Source organism: Cryptomeria japonica, chromosome 3 (genome assembly GCF_030272615.1).
Source record: "Cryptomeria japonica chromosome 3, Sugi_1.0, whole genome shotgun sequence".
Classification (NCBI taxonomy): Eukaryota; Viridiplantae; Streptophyta; class Pinopsida; order Cupressales; family Cupressaceae; genus Cryptomeria; species Cryptomeria japonica.
In genome coordinates this window covers 951,706,579-951,727,228 of record NC_081407.1, presented here as the reverse complement: position 1 = coordinate 951,727,228, position 20,650 = coordinate 951,706,579, and the positions used below count along the sequence as shown (strand labels likewise).

At 42.7% G+C, this 20,650-nt stretch overlaps 1 protein-coding gene across 3 annotated transcripts in view; it reads right to left on the bottom strand.

Moving 5' to 3' along the window:
- The window catches only part of LOC131038920 (uncharacterized), a 302,639-nt gene that overhangs the window by 104,609 nt on the left and 177,380 nt on the right, over window positions 1–20,650 (bottom strand). The gene's annotated exons all lie outside the window — the stretch shown is intronic.

The following is a 20,650-nucleotide window of genomic DNA, read 5'->3' as shown; positions in this document are numbered from 1 at the left end:
CGGAAAGGAAGACCCCGTATGGCATTGCCGTACATGTGAGACCATTTGGTCCGCCAATGGGGTGGTGGACCAGGCTGAGTGGGTGCTGCAATTTCCGGCCACACTAAGGGGAGTAGCCATTGATTGGTACTCCGACATAGATAAACAAAAGGTGACTACATGAGCTAACTTACAAAAAGAATTTCAAGCAAAGTTTCGGCTACTACAAGACAATAATGAAATTGTGGCCGAAATCTATAGTACAAAACAATGCAAAAAGGAGACACTCTGTGCGTATGGCCGGAGGCTGAAAGAGTTGTTGGGGAAGATGGATAGCCAGCCAGCAAACGGGATGAAGAAAAGATGGTTTGTGGAAGGATTGAGGCCTTCTCTTTGGAAAAAAAAGAAGATTGTACCGCCCACATCATACAACGATGCGTACAATAGGGTGATGGACCTAGAGAGTGAACATAAAACATCTAAAAAGAAGGACAAATCCTCATCCGACGAAGACGACTCCTCGGAAGAAAGCAGCAGCGGCGGGGAATCCAGCAAGAAGGTGTAGGCGCTCCAGAAAGACATGGAGCGAATGATGAAAGAGTTTAAGACAATGAAGGGGAGCACGAACAGAACCGAGGAAGGCGATTTATGGTGTACTGAATGCAGAACTGACGGGCACACGAGAGGTTCTTGCCCGAAGAAGGCCTGCTGTGACATTTGCCAAATAATGGGACATTCGACGAAGGAATGCCCTTATAATATGAAGACGAGGAATCAACAGATCCTCTTTACACAAGAGCAGCCGTCAGTGTCCGCAGTAGCGGGCACGTCCCAGCCCACCAATAACAATGCATCATCTGGCGAGTATCGGAACAACCGGCGGGGAGGAAAAAGCAATAACAATAATAACAACAACAACAACAGGAGCCGGATCCAGTACGACACAAAAGGGCGACCAATGATCCAGTGTAGGGCCTGCAACCAGTGGGGGCACTTCGCCACAGACTACACAACGGAAGAGACCCCGCAAAAGTTGTGTAAGTGGTGTGGACCAAGAGATCATGACGACGGAAATTGCCCAAAATCCAGGGTCAACCTACTAAGCATCGTGGGAATAGGGAGGAAGGAGCCGGTGTTGGCTCTCACAAGGTCGAAGACGAAGAAAGCCACCTACCCTGACCCACGTATGGAGAAACAACGAACACTGGAGGCAAAAGGCCAAGTGGAGAAAGAGATGATGGCACAACAGAGGGACACCTACGAGGTAGCAAGTACCTCCCGCTCGGAGGCAGAGGAAAATATTTTGAAGCAAATGTTGCAGATAGAAGTACCCGTAAAAGTGAAGGACCTTCTGGAAACAATGCCTCAACTACGTACGACACTCTTGCGTTCAGTACAAATAACCGCGCAAAATTGGATAACCCAAGGTACGGATGCCTTTGGCGGGTCGGCAACAGACCCCTTGATCCTGACATTGAACAACGGTCGACATCCAGCAGTCGTGGAAATGGGCATAGTCGGGACCATCCTAACGGACACCATTGTAGATGGCGGGTTTGGGGTAAATGTCCTTGAAGAAACCTGGAAGGAGCTTGGCAAACCGACACTATGGCCACCAACTTTTAACTTGCTTGGCGCGGACCAACATGGGATGAAACACCTGGGAACGCTTATGGCACAACAAGTGACGATCGGAACACAACCATTTGTCTTGGATTTTGTGGTGATCCCACTTAAGAAGAAGGGCTACGACGCCATCTTAGGGAGAGGGTGTTTGGTCAAAGCAAAGGTGAATCACAATTGGAAGAAGAACACCCTCTCCATGGAGAAAGATGGATAGAAGTATGTCATTGACCTCATGAACCAGGTCGTCACCGAGGAGCTCACATCGGACTCTGATTCAGAAGACTCAAACAGATGGGAGTGGGATTCCTACGAAGGCAGAGACAACATGGAACCAAATAACAAAGGAGTGTTTGAACTGGACGGTTGCTCAGAGGATGACATATGCCCATTGAATGGACTCTTCCATTGGCAGATGGAGGATTATGAGTTGTTCCAATGTAACATGCTCCAGATACAGGAGCTAGAGGAGAATAGGTTTCCGTCAGCGTACGGAGAGTACACGGAAGGGGACGCGCCCGTAAATGAAGCACCGGCACACGAGTTTGACATGGCAAAACCCATTCGGTACGAGGAGCCTTCCGTAAAAGCCATGAACCTCGATGAAGAAGCTGCACCTAAGAATATTCTGGTAGGTGATGATTGGAACCCTGTATTAAAAGCTGTCGCATTTAAATTTTCATGGAATATAAGGATGTGTTTGCATGGAGCTATAAAGACTTGAAGGGCGTACCACCAGAACTATGTGTACACCGGATTCCTTTGGTACCGAGAGTCGTACCTGTACGGAAAAGGTCGTACAGGATGAACAAGAATTATGCGGCAAGGGTAAATGACGAGATTGAGTGTATGCTCGAAGCAGGGATCATTTTTAAGGTGCAAACCAGCGAATGGGTATCCCCGATAGTGATATCCCTAAAGAAAGAGGCCAATCAGATCAGAATCTGTGTCGACTTCAGGTGCCTCAATGCAGTCACTATCAAGGACCCGTTCCCTATACCATTCTGGAGGAAGTGGTCGGGCACGAAATATACTCGTTTATGGACGGGTTTTCTGGTTATAACCAGATATCCATCGCAGAGGAGGATAAGTTGAAGACAATCTTCATGGTGGAAGATGGCGTCTATGCATATAACAGAATGTCCTTCGGCCTATGCAATGCACCAACAACCTTTCAAAGAATAATCCTCCACATCTTTGAGAAAATGTCGGTGGGCAACTTCAAGGCTTTCTTAGACAACTGGTCAATTTACAACACACAGGATGCACATTTAGCGACTCTCGAGGAATGCATGGAAAGTTGTAGGAGGGTGCAAATGGCACTAAATCCCCAAAAGTGCAGATTCATGGTCCCCCAAGGGAAGTTACTGGGACACATCGTATGCAAGGCTAGACTGAAAACCGAGCCGGACAAGGTTCGAGTGATCGTGGAAATGGAGGCACCAGCAGACGTCACTAGAGTGAAGTCCTTTCTCGGACACATAGGGTACTATAGGAGATTCATCAAGAACTTTGCTCGAGTGTCGTACCCACTAGACAAACTAACACGGAGAGGAGAACCGTACGCGTGGGGAACGGCGTAGGAAGAAGCATTTCAAGAACTGCAGACATGGCCGATGGGTGCGCCAATTGTTACGTACCCGAACTGGGACAAGGAGTTCCATATCCACATGGACGCGTCCAACTTTGCAATCGGAGCCACACTGGCACAAGTTGGGGACCACGGACTGGACCACCGGTTTACTTTGCGAGTCGGTTGCTGTCAAAGGCCGAAAAGAACTACAGCACCACGGAAAGAGAAGCCCTGGGGATGGTGTATTCGGTCCAGAAATTCCGGCACTATCTTTTGGCAACGCCATTTACATTTTATGTGGACCACCACGCGTTAATGTACTTGGTCAACAAGCCGATCATCCAAGGACCGATCAGTTGGTGGTTACTCCTGCAAGAGAATACATTCAATATCATTGTCCAACTCGGGAAAAGTCATGTGATCGTTGATCAATTGTCAAGGATTAGGTCTGGTGAGCCAGCCGAGGGAGTCAACGAAGACTTTCCGGATGCTCATCTATTTTGAATTGCTGTCTTGCCTGCTTGGTACACCAACGTGGGGGAGTACCTTTCAACGTCACAGTTTCCAAAGGAGATGCCGCTAGGAGAAAGAAGGAAGTTGGTGCTCCACAACAGGACGTTTCAATTAATCAATGGCCTCTTGTACAAAATGGGACTTGACCAAGTCCTACGGCGTTGTGTTGTAGAAGAAGAGGTTTAGGGCGTCTTGAGAGAAGCACACGAAGGGTCGGTAGGTGGACATATGGGGCCGGATACAACTGCCAGGAAAGTGTTGTTGGCAGGACTTTGGTGGTCGACACTCTATACGATGCCCAGGAATGGATGATTAGTTGTGATACGTGCCAACGGGCCGGAAGGCCACTTAAGAGGGATTTCATGCCGCTCAACCCATCGCACGCACAGGAGCTATTCGAACAATGGGGGCTGGATTTCATCGGACCCCTGAAGCCAAGTAGAGCGCACCGATGCAGGTACATCGTGGCGGCGACAGAGTACTTAACAAAGTGGGTCGAGGCATGAGCTCTCCCAGACAACTCAGCAATCAGCACGACAAAGTTTATCTATGAACAGATCATCACCCGATATGGAATTCCTATACAACTAACAAGCGATCGGGGGGGCCACTTCGTAAACCACATCATCGGGGTGCTAACCACAGAGTTTAAAATTTTCCACACCCTGTCAAGCCCCTATTACCCTCGAGCGAGCAGGCAAGTCGAGGCAACCAATAAAATAATAGTCTGTCATTTATAAGTCGTGTGGGGTCGAAAAAGATGATTGGGAGGAACGACTACCATCGGTACTCTGGGCCTACCGGACAACATATAAAGTGACCATCGGCCAAACCCCTTTTCAGTTGATGTATGGACAAGAAGCCGCGGTGCCGGTGGAGTTCATGGTGCCGAGTCTTGGGATTGCCATCGAGAATCGGCTGGGTGACATGGAAAGCCTAAGGGAGAGGTTGTACGCCTTGAACAAATTGAACGAACGGCAAATGATGGCACAATGGGCCACAGAGGCAGCCCAGCAAAGACGGAAGGTTTGGCACGACAAGCATCTTAGGCGAATGAGATTTACTCTGAGGTAATTACTGTTGAAATTCAATGGGTGGAACGAAATCAATACTGGTAAATTTAAAGTATGATGGCTAGGTCCCTTCAAGGTGTGCGAGGTCAGTGCAAACGGAGCAATTAAATTGTGGACGCTCGACGGGAAGGAGGTGTCGGACGTCGTAAACAGGTCAAAACTAGAATTGTATCACGAGAGGCATTCGAAGGACCCCACCGGATGAGTAAGTTAAAACAAAAAAAAAAAGAACATACAAACGTAGGCCATACAGCCATACTAAAAACAAAGTTAAAAAAAAAACGAAAATCCGTACGACCATACGGAAAAGAACGTACAGCCGTACGGAAAAGCCATTATATTGGAAAAAAAGGTTGTGCTCACATGATAAGTCTGTACTATTAATCTGTATGGTATGTTGGGGGAAAATCCGTACAAAATCAATCTGGCACACATAGACAGGAGCATTCCGTACATACAATGGAGAAAAGAAATCTGCACACTATGGAATATGAATTCCGTACAATATTAAATCAAATTTAGCATATCATGAAATGAAATCCGTACATGCAGAAGGTGAAATCCGTACGGCCAAGGAAGGCATTGAGATTGGAGTGTGCCAGACAAGTTGAGATAGGGTACGAATTCTGAAAAGGATATAAGTGTGCAAGCAACGTACAAATTCATCGATGGAGTTAGGAAGCAGGAGACTGAAGAAGTTAGATTGGAGGAAGCAATTACAACAATCTGAGAACTCATTGGGACAACCGTCTGGAAGGAGCAAAATGGCAGATTTGAGCAATGCCGACAAAGCAAAAAAGGTGGCGCAACCAGATGAAGGAAAGAAAGCAATGCCAACAAAAATTATAGCATAAACAATTACATTCGAAGGTTTGAGCGGAAGTGTGTGTTGGACATGGTGGGTGGAAGCACAAACCCTAGATGACATTGCGCTGAAGACATCATTGTGCAGGGCACGCGTGCATTGGGCTATACAGATGCCTGTTTTCGCCATATGCGACTTCGAGCCATACCTCTACATGTTAATTAAAAACCTATAATACAGAGGTGCGAGTATCGGCATTCAAATACCAAGACACAGATATTGTCGTTTCCTTTGGACCAGACGCTTTCGCTCAGGTGTTTGGTATTCCAGACGAGGGCAAGGAGGTGGACAGGAGTGCCACGAAAATGTCAGCCGAGACGAAGATGCAGCTCCTACAGCGGATATGCCACAGTGATTTGTCAACAACTGGATGGGGGAAGATAACTGCACCGAAGGGTAGGGGTTTGAAGAAATCTTTCATCGTACCAGGAGGGTGGCAGTGTTTGCTTGATGTAATGAAGAGCCGCCTCATGGGAGCCAGCAGGGCATCCGACACGGCGATACCTATGATCACCTTGATGGATGGATTGCAAAACGGCACGATGTATAACTGGGCGATGGTGCTTTCAGATAGAATCAATGAATTTTTGCCTCTAAAGCACAAGGCGTTCTACATGCCCTTCCACGCCATCAGTCTCTTCTTAGATGCGGTACGCACACAGGTGGCTCCGGAACGTTGGGTATGGAAGCCGAGCAGTAGCATTGACCCCTTGCAGCCCCCCATTTTTTATTGGACCCACCTCGACACCTCCACAGGTGGTGGAGATGCACAGTCTAGTAAGACGCGAAGGAGACCAGTCCAGGTGACTGTTTCTGAGAGTGAGGCAGAGACCGCAGAAGAGGTTGATAGTAGCAGTGGGGAGTCTGATGATGGTTCATCGAGGAACAGTGGTGGAGACGATGCGTTTCACCTTACAGCTCGGAGAGAGGTGCAGGAGAGCCCTCGTATGGGGGAGAGTATTGACGGCACGATGACTTTTGGACATATACCTAGAGGAACATGGGGCCTCTATCTGGTAGAGTCAAGCCCCTAGAGGGAGTCAAGACAGGCCACATCCTCTTTACACCGACGTTTTCGAGTTTGGATGGCCAGGTGACGCCACTCTCGCGTACGGGGCTGATAGTTGGTGTCGTCCCAGTAATCCCTGTACCAAGTTTTGGACAGTTGCATCCTCCACTAACACAGGTTCCCACACAAATGCCAACACAGAGGGTTGTAGGGAGTACGCCCTCCTCCGTGGAACCGGCAGTACACACCTTGGAGGAAGGTGCGGACATGGCAGAGGATGATGCCTCTATGGATACATGGTTGGGTCGCTATGCAGCTCCCCCCCTGACGCCAGTGGGACCACCGCTCGTATCCCCACGACCACCTCCAAAGGTTGTTGTGGACTTGGAGAGGGATAGTTCTTCTCCCCAGCAGGAGAACACCATGAGACAGAGGGGTTGGGAGAGGAGGCCCCTCAGCTAGATCTATAGATTGGGGACCCTGCGGAGAGCCAACCCAGTGGGATGGGCTAGTTTTTAGCCGAGGTTGAGGCATGTGCTCGGCGGTGGGCGACTTCAGCGCAAGAGCAGACTCTCGACCCGCTAACCTTAGAGGGTCTCCTCGCATTTGCCACAGGGGGCTACACCGAGGCGTTTGGGCGATGTTTTGAGGACAGGGGTTGGCCTGAGGTTGAGCTTCCTGTGATGTTGGAGGAGTGCCAACGCTCGAGGGTGGCTAGAGAGAGTGGGATGTAGTCCCTACTTAGGAGAGTGGAGCAGTCTATTCGAGATGGTTATTATCAACTCGGGCAGACTTAGCACAGTGCAGAGATGGCGCGGGTGGCCACCCTGGCAGCTCGAGCGGAGCTGGCCACCCGTGTTCCACCTCTTAAGTTGGAGCTTGCCCAACAGCGAGCTAGGGCCAGTAGCCTGGAGGAGGAGTTGGCAAGCCACGGGTGAGTGAGCATTATTGGAGACCCGACTCACTTCTGCCCTGGACGAGCTTGACGGGAAACACAAGGAGCTTATGGAGGCTGTCCATATGGTGAAGCGGTCGAGGGAGCGGCAATTGGTCGTCAAGAGGGATCTTCGCCACCATACACATCAGGTGTACCAGCTGCGGGAGCAGATGGCAGCCACACCAAAGCGCCCTTCTTCATCAGGGACGCCCTCTGTACCCCCTTCGTCTTGAGTTTCTTTTGTTGTATATGTTACATCATTCCCATTTTGGTTGTATGTCGTCCTGAGATGACCCTTCTTTTTGGGGGAGATGATGTTGTCGGGTAATTACGTATATGTTAATTTGTGTGTTAAAGGTCGGCAGTTAACTTGACGATTGTCGACAGTTGGCACCGAGTAACCGTGCCGACACCTATATAGTTGTCCTTGTTTCCAGTTTGTGAGAAGGATAGTACAGGCTTGATGTTATCTGATGTACTGGCACATGTTATCAATGAGAATGCAGTATTGAGTTCATCTATTGGTCTACATCTGTGTATATTGTCATATTCTAGTTATCTGCAATGCACTAAACACACACACACACTCGTAGGGAAAACATGATACCGGTAGTAGTTCAGGCTTTATGAACCGGTATAGAGCAGAGCCAGAACCGGAACTCTATTTGGCATAGCAGATGCATTCTTGAGTTCATTTTCAGTAATTTACTTTAGCAGAAAGCTTGTAGTCAGTGAGGCTCTTTAGTGATGAGCAGTATGCTCTAGGCAGTGTGCCTTCCTGCATGTGCAGGCCCCTATTATATGTAATATCTTTTCATATCACCAGTGAACTGATATTGTGGGTCACAAATCCCACCATGGTTTTTCCTCTTTGAGGTTTTCCACATATAAATTATGTGTGTTATGGTGCTCATTTATGTGGATGGTTTATTTGCTTCTTGTTATATGTTTATTTGTTTACCAGTTTATATGTGCATGGTATAAAAGGATAAAAACTGTTCATACCGGCAGAACACTGATTCACCCCCCCTCTCAGTGTTTTTGGATCCCAATGCTTTGAGCTTCAATGTGATGCATCAGGAGAAGGTGTGCGAGTTGTTTTGATGCAAGACAAGCACCCGATTGTGTTTGAGAGCAGAAAATTGAGAGGAGCTGAGAGATCATATTCTATCTATGATAAGGAGATGCTTGCAATTATGCACGCTTTGGCCAAGTTCAGGCAGTACTTGGTGGGAAGCAAGTTTGTGGTGAAGACAGATCACAATAGCCTCAAGCATTTCATGCATCAAAAGGATCTGAATGAGAGGCAACAGAAATGGGTGAGTAAACTACAAGCTTGCGACTTTGACATTGAGTATGTCAAAGGCAAAAACAATGTTGTGGCAGATGCTCTTTCACGGAGAGCCCATTTGAGCTCATTGTGCAAGCTTACTGCAGATTGGAAGGACTTGTTGCTTGCTGATTATGCCAAAAATCAGTTTCCAACCAGCATTATTGAGAGTACTTTTCATGATGAAACGTACAATTTGGTGGACGGGTTGATTATGTATAAGGGTAGAATCCTTCTTTTGTCCGAATCCAAGTTGAAGGAGAAGGTCTTGCAAACCTTTCATGACATTCCCTTTGTTGGTCATCAGGGTTTCTTCAAGACCTATAGGCAGATCCGAGAGAGATTCTCTTCGAAAGGGTTGAAAAATGATGTTTTGAGGTACATCAAGGAGTGCCATACTTGTCAAAAAAACAAGGATGAACATACTGCACCTGCTGGATTATCGCAACCACTCCCTATTCCCAATCAGAAGTGGGAAAGTATTTCTATGGACTTCATCACCGGGTTACCTAGAGTGAATGGCAACGACTGTATCTATGTGGTGGTGGACAGATTAACAAAGTTTGTTCATTTTTATGCCATTACCAATTCATTCATAGCTGCTTAGGTTGCGGATGTGTTCTTTCACAAGGTGTTTAGATTGCATGGGCTGGCTAAAAATATTGTAAGTGATAGGGACAGCAAGTTCCTAAGCATTTTTTGGCAGGAAATCTTCACATTGTGTGGCACCGTGCTTACTCCGAGCACGAGTTATCATCTACAAACGGATGGGCAGACGAAGATAGTGAACAAGTGGTTGGAAGGTTATCTCAAAAACTGTCTCGGAGCAGCAGAAAGCATGGGTGAGATGGCTACATTTGGGAGAATATTGTTACAACTCCACTTATCACATGTCCATCAAGATGTCCCCTTTCATGGCATTGTATGGTTACGAGGCTCCTAGCTTTGCTGACTTGGTATTTGGTGATAGCAGAGCCCCTCGGGCTAAGGACTTGATTTAGCAGTGTCAAGATATTCTGAAAGCATTGAAGGACAATCTCCGAATTGTGCAAAACCAGCACAAGTTTTACGCTAATCAGCAACGTGTAGAGCGCTCATTCGAGGTTGGGGACATGGTCTACCTTAGACTTCAACCTTTCAGACAGTCTACTCTTAAGAAGAGTGGAGTGGAGAAACTCAAGCCGCAATTCTATGCTCTGTTCAAGGTCATCAGGAGAGTTGGAGCTACCAACGAGTAGCAGGGTGCATAATGTCTTGCACATGTCACGCCACAAAAAGGCACTTGGACATAATGTTGTGGTCTCTTCTGATTTACCTCCTTTGGATGAAGAAGGAGAGTTGGTGCTTATTACAGTGGAAAATCTTGATTTCAAAGAACATTTCTTGAGGAGGAGGACCATCAGAGAATACTTGGTGAAGTGGAAGCACTTACCTATTGAAGATGCTACTTGGGAGAATGAAGGAATTCTACAGCATCCAGCCTTACGATTGCTTGTGGACAAGCAATCTTGGGGAGGGCAGACTGTAAAGTCCCCTTCTTAGTAAGGAGAAACCAGTGGTCCATTAGCCTATTCCGGAGACCCGTAGGCTGACTGGAATCAGGAATTAGGGTTTCCTATTTTTGTGGAATACTGTGTGAGCCAATTGATGCTTGTCTAGTAGGGATTCTTCGATTCCGATGATGGATTCCTTCTGGATTTTTTGAGGGCTTCGCAAAGGTATAACATGCATCTTGTTCTGAAGAGATTTTTGACCTTACTATTTTTCGTAAGTTCGTGGCAGCTAATTGGATTTTGAGGTTTTTCTGGGTTTTCCGAGCTCATTCATGAGGTTCAACGAGCATGATTTTCGGAGTTGTTTCCATGACCTACTACTTTTAGTAAGTGTCGGTTCAGGCAATACTATTTTTGGCAGTCTTGGGCGGAGCTCCAATCCAATTCAGATTAGTGATTTCCTGCACTCCAGTTCACAGTTTGATTTGGCAGTGATCAGTAGTTGATTTATAATTGATTAATTAAATATTATTACTTTATCCTAAAGTTTGATATTTAATTATTTTATTGATCGATTTTGGAGGAACAACTTAGGAAGGAAAAATTATATCATTTATCCTAAGTCACATTTTATTTCCCTAAGTAGTTGGCGTCAAAAATGAATGTATTCCATGCTTTGTAATGTTAATGTGTTATAACATGGCGATTTTTGGAAAAAGTGTGACTAGGGAGACTGAGAAAGTGGACACCATACTTGGAGGGGGTTATGAAATGAAATGCATATGAATTTAGGGAAATTTGGTCGCCATTTTCATTTTCATTTGAGACTCAAAAATCTATAAATACAACATTGGGCGTCTCATTTTGGTTATCTTGGAGAAATTATAACGTTATGCTATCGGAAAGTCAATTGAGTTTGACCTTCGAAGTTGTGGCTTCCTAGCTTGCACAGTTTCATACTTGAAATACAATACCTAGCTGATCAGTGTGTTTGATGGAGAAGTTTTGAGAGTGTGCTTTCAGTTTTCAGTATATTTAGTGTTTTCTTTGTTGCTGGTTTGGTGTTGGCTAAAGTGTGGTTTTGTTTGTACCTCCCTGCCTATGCGTCAAATCTTTCTGGGTAGCGGCTCATCGCAAGCGTATTGGTTGGGCGATTACTCTTCTGTTTTGGCATGGTTTTTGGTGTGAGTTTGAATTTTTGGAAGCAAATCGAACTTCCAGTGCTGTTCGTACCTTGTTGAAGGTGCCTCGGGTTGCGTGTTGTTCGTTGAGGGTGTCTTTGGGGCCGGTTTGTGATCCTATCTTGGTCACCTTGGTCATATCTTCCATTTGCGTGTGTTCATGTGCAATTTGGAGCTGTTTCGAGAAAGTTGTGAGTCGTTCAGTGTTGCTGGTCCATTTCTGGAGTTGCTGGTATTTTACATCAGATTTGGTTATTTGTGTTTTAGCTTGTATTTCTCTGAGTTTCAGTGTTATGATTCCTAGTACTTCATTGTATTCATCATTGTAATTGTTGGTTAGTAGTACTAACCTCTATTGTATCTGAAGTACTTCATTGTAATTCCCACTGCATAAGTGGAAGAGGTTGGCTTGGCCGCCTTCAGTGTTTATAATTCAATTTGTAGTTCAGTCCTCCCGCTGCATAAGCGGTCAAGTGATCTTTGTTTGTAATTGTCCTCCCGCTAGATAAGCAGTTGAGTTGAGTTGTTTAGTGAAAAGTCCTCCCACTGAAATATCGCGGTAGAGTGATTTGTGTGTGAATGTGTTCTTGTTTCCTTGGTTGGTTTACCACCAAGTTTCCTTGTTTTTACCCGCTAGAAAGTGGAAGGGGCTGGCTTGCCGCCCAATATTATAATTTGCATTTTCAATGTTGCATCTAACGATCCCCTATCACCGTATGCTCTCACCCTCCCAGTCTGGGCTCTCGATGATCAAAAGGTGTAGGGTTCCTTTCAGTTGGTTTGGATTGCATTATTCTAACCCTAACGAGTGATTGGTGTGTTTGTAAAACTGTGAAAAAAAAAAATTGTTGGGGATATTACACAAAATTCCCAAGGGTAGAAATCAGTGATTTGAGGGCAGAATTAGCAAGGGATACTTCAGAAAGCTCTAAGAGCTTGTGGCTTTCGGTTCAACAAGCCCTAGGACGGAAACTCTTGGGTTTGGAAGTATTGGATGAAAACCCAATTCCATATTCTAGGTGGATACATTATAGGATTCATAATTGCATTACAATGTTCAGATTGTTAGAGGTTACAACTAGAGATCTCACAAAAGGGTTTTGACAGATAAGTTTGACAAATTTGAGAAGTCTCATTCTGAGACAAATCTGCAGTCATTGGAGATTTATTAATATTTTGCTATTCATTGAGGATGTTTTATTTGTCTCTAAGAAAATTTATTGTTCAATCTGATCAAAAAGATTAATAAGGCTTTACAGAATGAGAGCACCTGTAATGATTTTGGCGTATGGAAAACTAATGAATACCCTTTATTATTACGCTATTGTTATCAATCAATTGAATTAAAGGAAAGGCGAATATTATATAATTTATTCAAGTCGAGGGTTTTTGGAAAAATAATATCTGCGTTTGAATCGAATTTCATGACCGCTTCATATCAAAGCTATCTTTACTAGAGTATTGGCATATTTTATCCTTATTTTTGGACAACTGGACTGCTGGGTATAGCGTGACTCTATTCTACTAGGTGAATTGATTAAAATCGTGGAAATTTCTCCCTTGTTGTGCATGCCTTCGTACATGGCTCTCCTTTGCTTGGTGTCAGCTTCTGATGAATTTGTAGATTGTGAGGAGGGCTTGTTTACATTTGGCTTGGTCCTTCTAAAGCTTACTTTGCTAAATGGCATGACATATTTGCTAAATGGAGGACATGGACATCTTATTCTTTGGCATCAAGTATTTTATGAGCTGTTTGGTATTTGCTGGGCATATGATGGTGATGAGTTTGCTGTGATAAGCTTGGGTTTTCAATGCTGGCTGCTATCTCATTCTGGAGAGTGTGATTTCATTGTTTTGGCCAATTAAAGTCTGCTGGCATTTTCCCATGGCATGGCATCCTTCAGGGCTGAAGCTTCTTTGAATGGCATGAGACTCCTGAGTCGTGAAGGTCAGGATTTATTGCTGACAGCGATTCATATGTTCTTTGGCGTCATATGCAATCCCATATCTCCTAAGACTTTCTATTGGACTGAATCAATCTGCTTATTGGCATGAATCTTTTCTTCTTATTAAGCCAAATTTCAACAGTGAATAGTTGCTCTGTATTTGGATGTTGCTGCAGTCTTTTTATAGACAGAAATCTGCAAATAAAGGTTAAAGATTTATATCTCATTTTCTATTCTGAAATCTGCATTTATATGTTATCGTTTGTATTGAAAACATTGCCATATCTTTCTATCCATTGAGCAAACTTCAAACAATCTGTTATGTTACAAAGAAACAATCAAATCTGGTAAACTGAACCCCAAACAGCAGTACAAAAAGTTTTAGATAAGCACCATTAAGTGGAAAATTTTGAAAATTCTTACAAATTATCAGAAGTTGAAGTTGTGCAGGTATACAGAAAAACCTAGATGACAACTACAGGCTTCAAACTATATGATCTTGTGTACAATACGAAGAATGTACTTTGAACTGAATTTGAAGTGCAATGCTACACATAGTACTACAGGTAGGCATGGATTTGTCTAAGGCTCAAAAACAACACATTGATACCTTAGATAAGATCTACCTGCAAGCTCTTTCTTTACACAACAGTTATCCGAAAGCAAAGGAAACTATGGCATGACCCTTTTATCAAGGCCAAACAGTTCCAGTTCAGTTAATTGGGCCATATTATATGATTTGCAATATAATGATTTTAAGGTTAAGCACCTAACCAAGTGGCAAGGACCCTACAAAATCAAAACCATGTTTGACGATGGAGAATTCAAATTGTGTAGGAATAATGACGTCAAATTTTCAATGATAGTAAATGATCATCATCTAAACTTATATCACAGACCGTTGTCAAAGGAGGAATTCACTAAATCACTACAAACCTTGATGTATGTTGAGTTGATTAAAGGTATCACTATGCCTTCACCAAATTCATAGTCGCTAAGCATTTTTTTTTCAAAAAGATGGGTATGAAAAACAGTTTCTGACAGATCAAAGCAAAAATTAAATTAATCTAAAACTAGTCTCTAGAAGATCAAACCAAAAATGAAAACTCTATAAATAAACTATAACAAAGTTTCATCATCTTCAACAATGTTCATAATGCAAATGTTGCAGTAGTTGTGCAAGCAATTGTCATGTAGGAGATTGTAGTGCAAGCAATGTAGTGATTCTGCAAAAAATTGTTGCACAAGCAGTGATTGTGCAAAAACTTGCTACATAAATAGTTTTTGCTTGTGCAACAATTTCTTGCTACATAAATAGTTTTTGTGCAAACACCCTCCCCGTGTTTTCAAAATCTTCAATGCACATTCTGAAAAAGTGCTGATCCATTTTCTATTTGTAAAACCAATCCTGGTATATTATGTACATTTTATCTTTTTCCTTGACATGTCATGATGTTCTATGACTATATAACTTTAGTCACTTCATCCCCTTTCCACCCATACATTCCACTTTTCCCAAATTAATCTTACAAAAACAACAAAACACGGGCTTCTGACATCCAAGGATGAGCATGAACATTCAGTTTGGGTGGGTAAGGAAACTCATTCTAAAGTCCCATAATGATGAAAAATGGAAAAGATTTTTGTGATACAAAATTCAATATCATCAAAAATAAGGGCAGATTAATAAATGATTGAGATTTACAAAAAATAATCGTCATTGTCTAACACAGACAGCAAAGTCAAAAGCATTATTACAAGTGGATGGTAATTAGTACATACCAGCCAGACATAAAAGATGCGAGGTAAAGATGCCACCCTTATATTTCGTCAATGCGCCTTCTCGTAGAATACATTACAAGCCACATCACCATTGCCTTTTGCAAATCCAATAGAAAAAGAGAGCTACAGTCATCTATAAAGATCAAATTGTGGACATAGCAGAATTGAGAATGGGCGGCAATATAATTAGGAAAAGATTGAAAAAAATCAGGGTCACTACCATGTTACAGAGAAGCACCACACAGAACCATATTACTCCAAGACAGCATGTCTCTCTAACATAGCACACCATCCTTATCGAGTGATTTAGGTTGCATAAGCAAGCGCAATATGAGGCTAGGTGTAATGATGAGCCCTAGAAATGCATACTGATGTACATCTTTTGGCATTCCTCAAACAATGCTTTTTTAATCTGAAAAGTGGCCCAATGATCCATTTTTACATAAATATATTTGTGAAGTGATTTCAGTCTTATTTTATTATTATAACAGATGAATTGATTAACTTTTAAGTAATAAAAGGCAGAATGAACCAATTATCTAATACCGATTCATTAGAAAAAAATCAAAAATTGTTTGTGTATCTCATAAAAGTTTGGACCTGTTGCACAGAACATGCATATATGTTTTGTTGTGCACACTAATACATTCTCCTGCAAGCTAATGCTTTGTTCTGCAAGCTAATAAACTTGCTATGCAAGAGACCAAATTTTCTCTGCAAGATTGTTGCCAAGCGGTCCAAAACAACCATTTTATTGCAATAGGTAACCGCTTTGTTGAGCGACATGTCAAACAAGCTGTGCATAACTGCAAGATTCCAAAGGGGTTACACACCAAAGTAAGAATCGAAGGAAGTTACACATGTTGCAGAACATTCCAAGCTGTTCTTTGGATGTTTGTTTGGTAGCAGCTAAGGAGAATTGCCTAAACTGAAGATAATAAGAGGGTCAATCTGTTGTATCAAGTTATTTAGCATTATTATTCTAGACGTTATGTCTAAATGTCACCACTTACAAGAAAGCAAGAAAATAGTCCAGATTTCAAATTTGTATTTCTGCAATTGCTCAACAGTTCAATTGTTCTAGTCAAAGAGGTTGTAGTCAAATGGTAGGACCACATGATTCTCATGTTGGTGATCAAGGTTCAATTCTCCCCAAGGACATCTTAGCATTGTTGGGCACGTTGGAGTGATATCCCCATTTTAGTGGTAGTGTGTGGTAGCTTGTACGTGATGTAGGAGCATTAAAGGAGTACAAGAAGGAGGGAGTAGTTGCCCTATAGGCAGAGATAGAAAATGAAAGTGTTCAAGCCATAGGTGCAAAACTAAAGGTTTGTAGGAGAGAGATGCTAGAGAGAAGATGGAGTGGAACCTTGCATGAGGAGATGCGAGGGAAAAAGTAACAAGTGCTTGTAGTTCAGCAATAAATAAAATAAGCTAATATGTAATTAAGTAATTTGTCCCTAACAGTTGGGTGTTAGTTGTACTCGCCAACAGTTGGCACTCTCAACCAACATCCACTTGGCTATATATTTCCTGTTGTACTTGTAGTAACGGACCACAAACAAAATTTCCTATACCTATTGCACATCCAGTAAATAAATGAATGAATACAAAGACCTCCTTTTGGAATATTGTTGTGAGTAATTGATATCGTTCTTTTATGTTATTTTGTTACTTTTGTTTGCTTTGTAAATCATTCAAATAGAATAATCGAGTAAACAATTGGCATCATCGTCAATTCGAACTCTGGCAAGTATAATTCACAAATGGGAATCATGGTGGTGTAAAGGGACAGCTTGTAGATGAACATGTACAAGCCGATGAGGAACAAGAAGACCAACTTACACAGGACCTGGTAAAGTTGTGGGACATCTCGTTAAAAGAACACATTCAAAGGGTAGCTTTCAAGAGAGAAGTCCCTCAAGATGCCATCTGGGACAATCTCACCGTCAAGGAAAAATTTGATCGTCTACTGCACAAACTGCCAAGGCTTATTGCACACCATTTTATCATCGTACAATACTTCAAGATGAGAGAGATCAGGAGTAGCGAAGGCAACAAATACTTGAACAGTAAGAAGAAAGGAATCAGCATTTGAGGAAGAATGTGACACCAATAGGAGACGTACTCCCAAAAATTAATGCACGTGTAACCTAACAAAGACAAAACACATATTTCAAGAGATCCTAAAAGCAACAAAAGGATCAATGAGAAGATCCTTTCGATTGAGAGAACAAGAACAACGCAAGCAACTGAGAGGAATTGTCAAAGAAACCAAAGGATTCCTGACAAAAATCCCAAGCCCACCAAGAAGTAGAAGTGAAGTGATAATCAAAGTTGTAGTCGAGAAGAAAGGAAGACTTTCACTAAAGAACATATGAAGGGAGAGTGGGAGAAGATAGCTAGACACCTACCACTCCCTGACAAAGTATATCAAGACCTTGTTGACCAAATAGGCCATCCATCCATATAGTCAACATCAGATTAGGAGAAAGAAATAAACCACGAAAGTAAATTAACTGAGACATTTGAGAATAACAAATGCAGCATTGAGAAGTTATTCATTTCTATGGAGTTGAGAACTAGATGAATTGAGCCAAAGACACCTAGACGAAGGGAATGCAAGAATGAGTCTGAAGATAACCAAAGTGCAAGGGACGTTTAAGGAGGATGCAGAGAGGAACACGTTAGGCGAGGAAGATGGTGACACTATGAGACACTGTAAGACATGTGAGACCATATGGACAGTGAACAGCCAAGAAGACAAAAAAATTTGGCTGAGAACATTTACAGAAATGCTACGATGTATAACCATAGATTGGTTCACGGAACACAAAGCAACATCCACAGCCTCATGGGATGCACTAGAGAAAGTGTTTGAGGTAGAGTTCAAATTGTTGAGGGATGACAATGAGATAGTGGCCGAGATTTACAACACCAAACGAGGGAAGCATGAGGATATGCAGGCTTACAATCATAGGCTCAAAGAACTGTTGGTCAAGTTGGAGAACTAGTAGGCCAATGGATTGAAGAAGCAATGATTCATTGAGGGATTGATTCCATCACTACGAAAAAGATGAAAGTGATCCCTCCATCCTTGCATGTTGATGCCTACAATCAAACAATAGACATCAACAATGAGGGTAAGACATCCTCCTGAGGGAAGCAAATTTGTAATATCCCTACATAAATTTAATCAGATTTCTGATCTTCTTATCCTATCCTTGCACTTATTCTTATTATTGCTAATGATTAATTTATTATTTTAATTCATTAAATGCATTGACTGCATACGTTGTATTGTTATTAATATATTATGCTCCATGGGGATGGGACTCATATTCCCCAACAGCTACCACCAATCATTATAACTGTACCCTTAAAAGTCGATGAGGGCAGCAGTCAAAGGAAGACGTCTCTTCCCGAACCATCACCACCGGTTGTAGGAAGAGCTATTAAGTATTAAGGATATATTAAGGAATATCTACATTGAGAAGGAGATATCAAAGGAAAGGAAATCGGGAACGAAGGGACTACAGTTTATCTGGTCCAATCATTAGAACTGGTACGTATGCTGCCACTATCATGATTCCTTAACTTTAGTCATTATATATATATATATAATCTGGCTCAAAGATGATTTGAGTACATTAATAACAGAATAATAATTCAGGTATATAAATCAGTCTTGTTTAGATAATTCATAAACTGGAATGTAATCTGGAATACTTAATAACAAGATAGACAGTAATATAATTCAGAATATCAAAGACTACTTATAATATCCATAATACAGGTGATATGTACATAACTTTGTCCTAAGTCTTAAATCTATTCTGATTCTTCTAATCCCCAAAAGAGACGGGTGCTGTTAGGGTGAGGCAGAGTAAATCCACTCCAAGATGAAAGAGCCCCAAGGGTGAATGGGCTGATGTTCCTGACATCTGGGCTGTATTAGGGAGGTGGTGTCACAGCGCCCTAGACAAGCCCATGCCCTCTTGTGGGATTGAGAATTAGAAGTGTAATTAGGACTGGAGTAATGACAATATTAAGTTGTATTATGAGCAACTTTAATTATCTACTCTGAATTAGTGTAATATATTAGGTAATAAGACATGTTTCCCTTTGGGAATTGACAGCCTATAAATAGGGGATTTACAGAATTATGGACATTGACAGCATTGAAGACAATGGCAGAGAATCAACAACAATTCAAGCCCTGCACAAGCAACTCCACCTAGTGTGGAGAACATATAGGAGATTGCACCACAGCCACCGTTAGTTTCCCAAGAGTTGCCCATGGCTGATCCATCTAAGGATCTAGAGGAGTCAAGTGAGAGAGAGTCAAAATGCATAATCACTGAGATTGCAAAGCCAAACGAGGAGGATCCAATTGGCACCATTTGCAGAAATCTACAATGTTTACGGTCCATGGCCATAGTTATGTAAGAGGTTGGGGACATCTTGTGGCGATTGGATATGCGACATTCTACATTGGTGGCGAGAGAAGCCCGACACATCTTGGCATTCATGCAAATGGAATGCGAAGGGGAATTTGCCAGATGCTTCACTTCTCAAGGATGATCAGGGATAGAGACTCTGAAGATGATGACAGCTTGGCACCCTGCAAGGAAAACTGTGGGGTGAAGACATGAGTAATTTCAGCTCTATTTGACATGGAGACCTACCTCAGAAATCTATTTCTTAAATTGAAGCATCAGATATTCTTTCTTGACGTGACTGCACAATCCAAGGATGGGGCCCTCCAAAAGGTCCAGACAATACATGCCGAGATGGCTAACTGCATCCAAAAGTTCAAGGAACAATTGACCCAACAAGCACAGCTCACTGAGGCAAAATGGACTAAAGTGACAACCACAAAAGCAAAACTTGCCGAGACGGAGGCACAACTAGTTGCAAAGGAGGAGATTGAGCAAACAAAAGGCCAAATAGTTGAGGCTACACGTATGGTGAAGATAGCATGGGAGTGAGAGTTGGTAGTAGCTCAACATTGGAAGCTGTTCACAGAGATCGTCCACTGATTTCGGCAACTTTGATCCCCTAAACCCCCTCCTAAATAGTCTATATACCCAAGGATGTCTTTGCATCCCCCTTTTCATAGTCTTGTTTTGATGTTGTCAGACCCTGATTTTTTCAGATGTCATCTGGAAGACGACTTTCTGTTTTGAGGGGTTGATATAGTTCGGCAATAAATAAAACAATTTAATATGTAATTATGTAATTTGTCCCCAACAGTTGGGTATTAGTTAGTAGTTGCCAACGGTTGGTAGTTGCTAATGGTTGGCATTCTCAAGTTTCAACCAATGTTGGCTTGGTTATATGTTT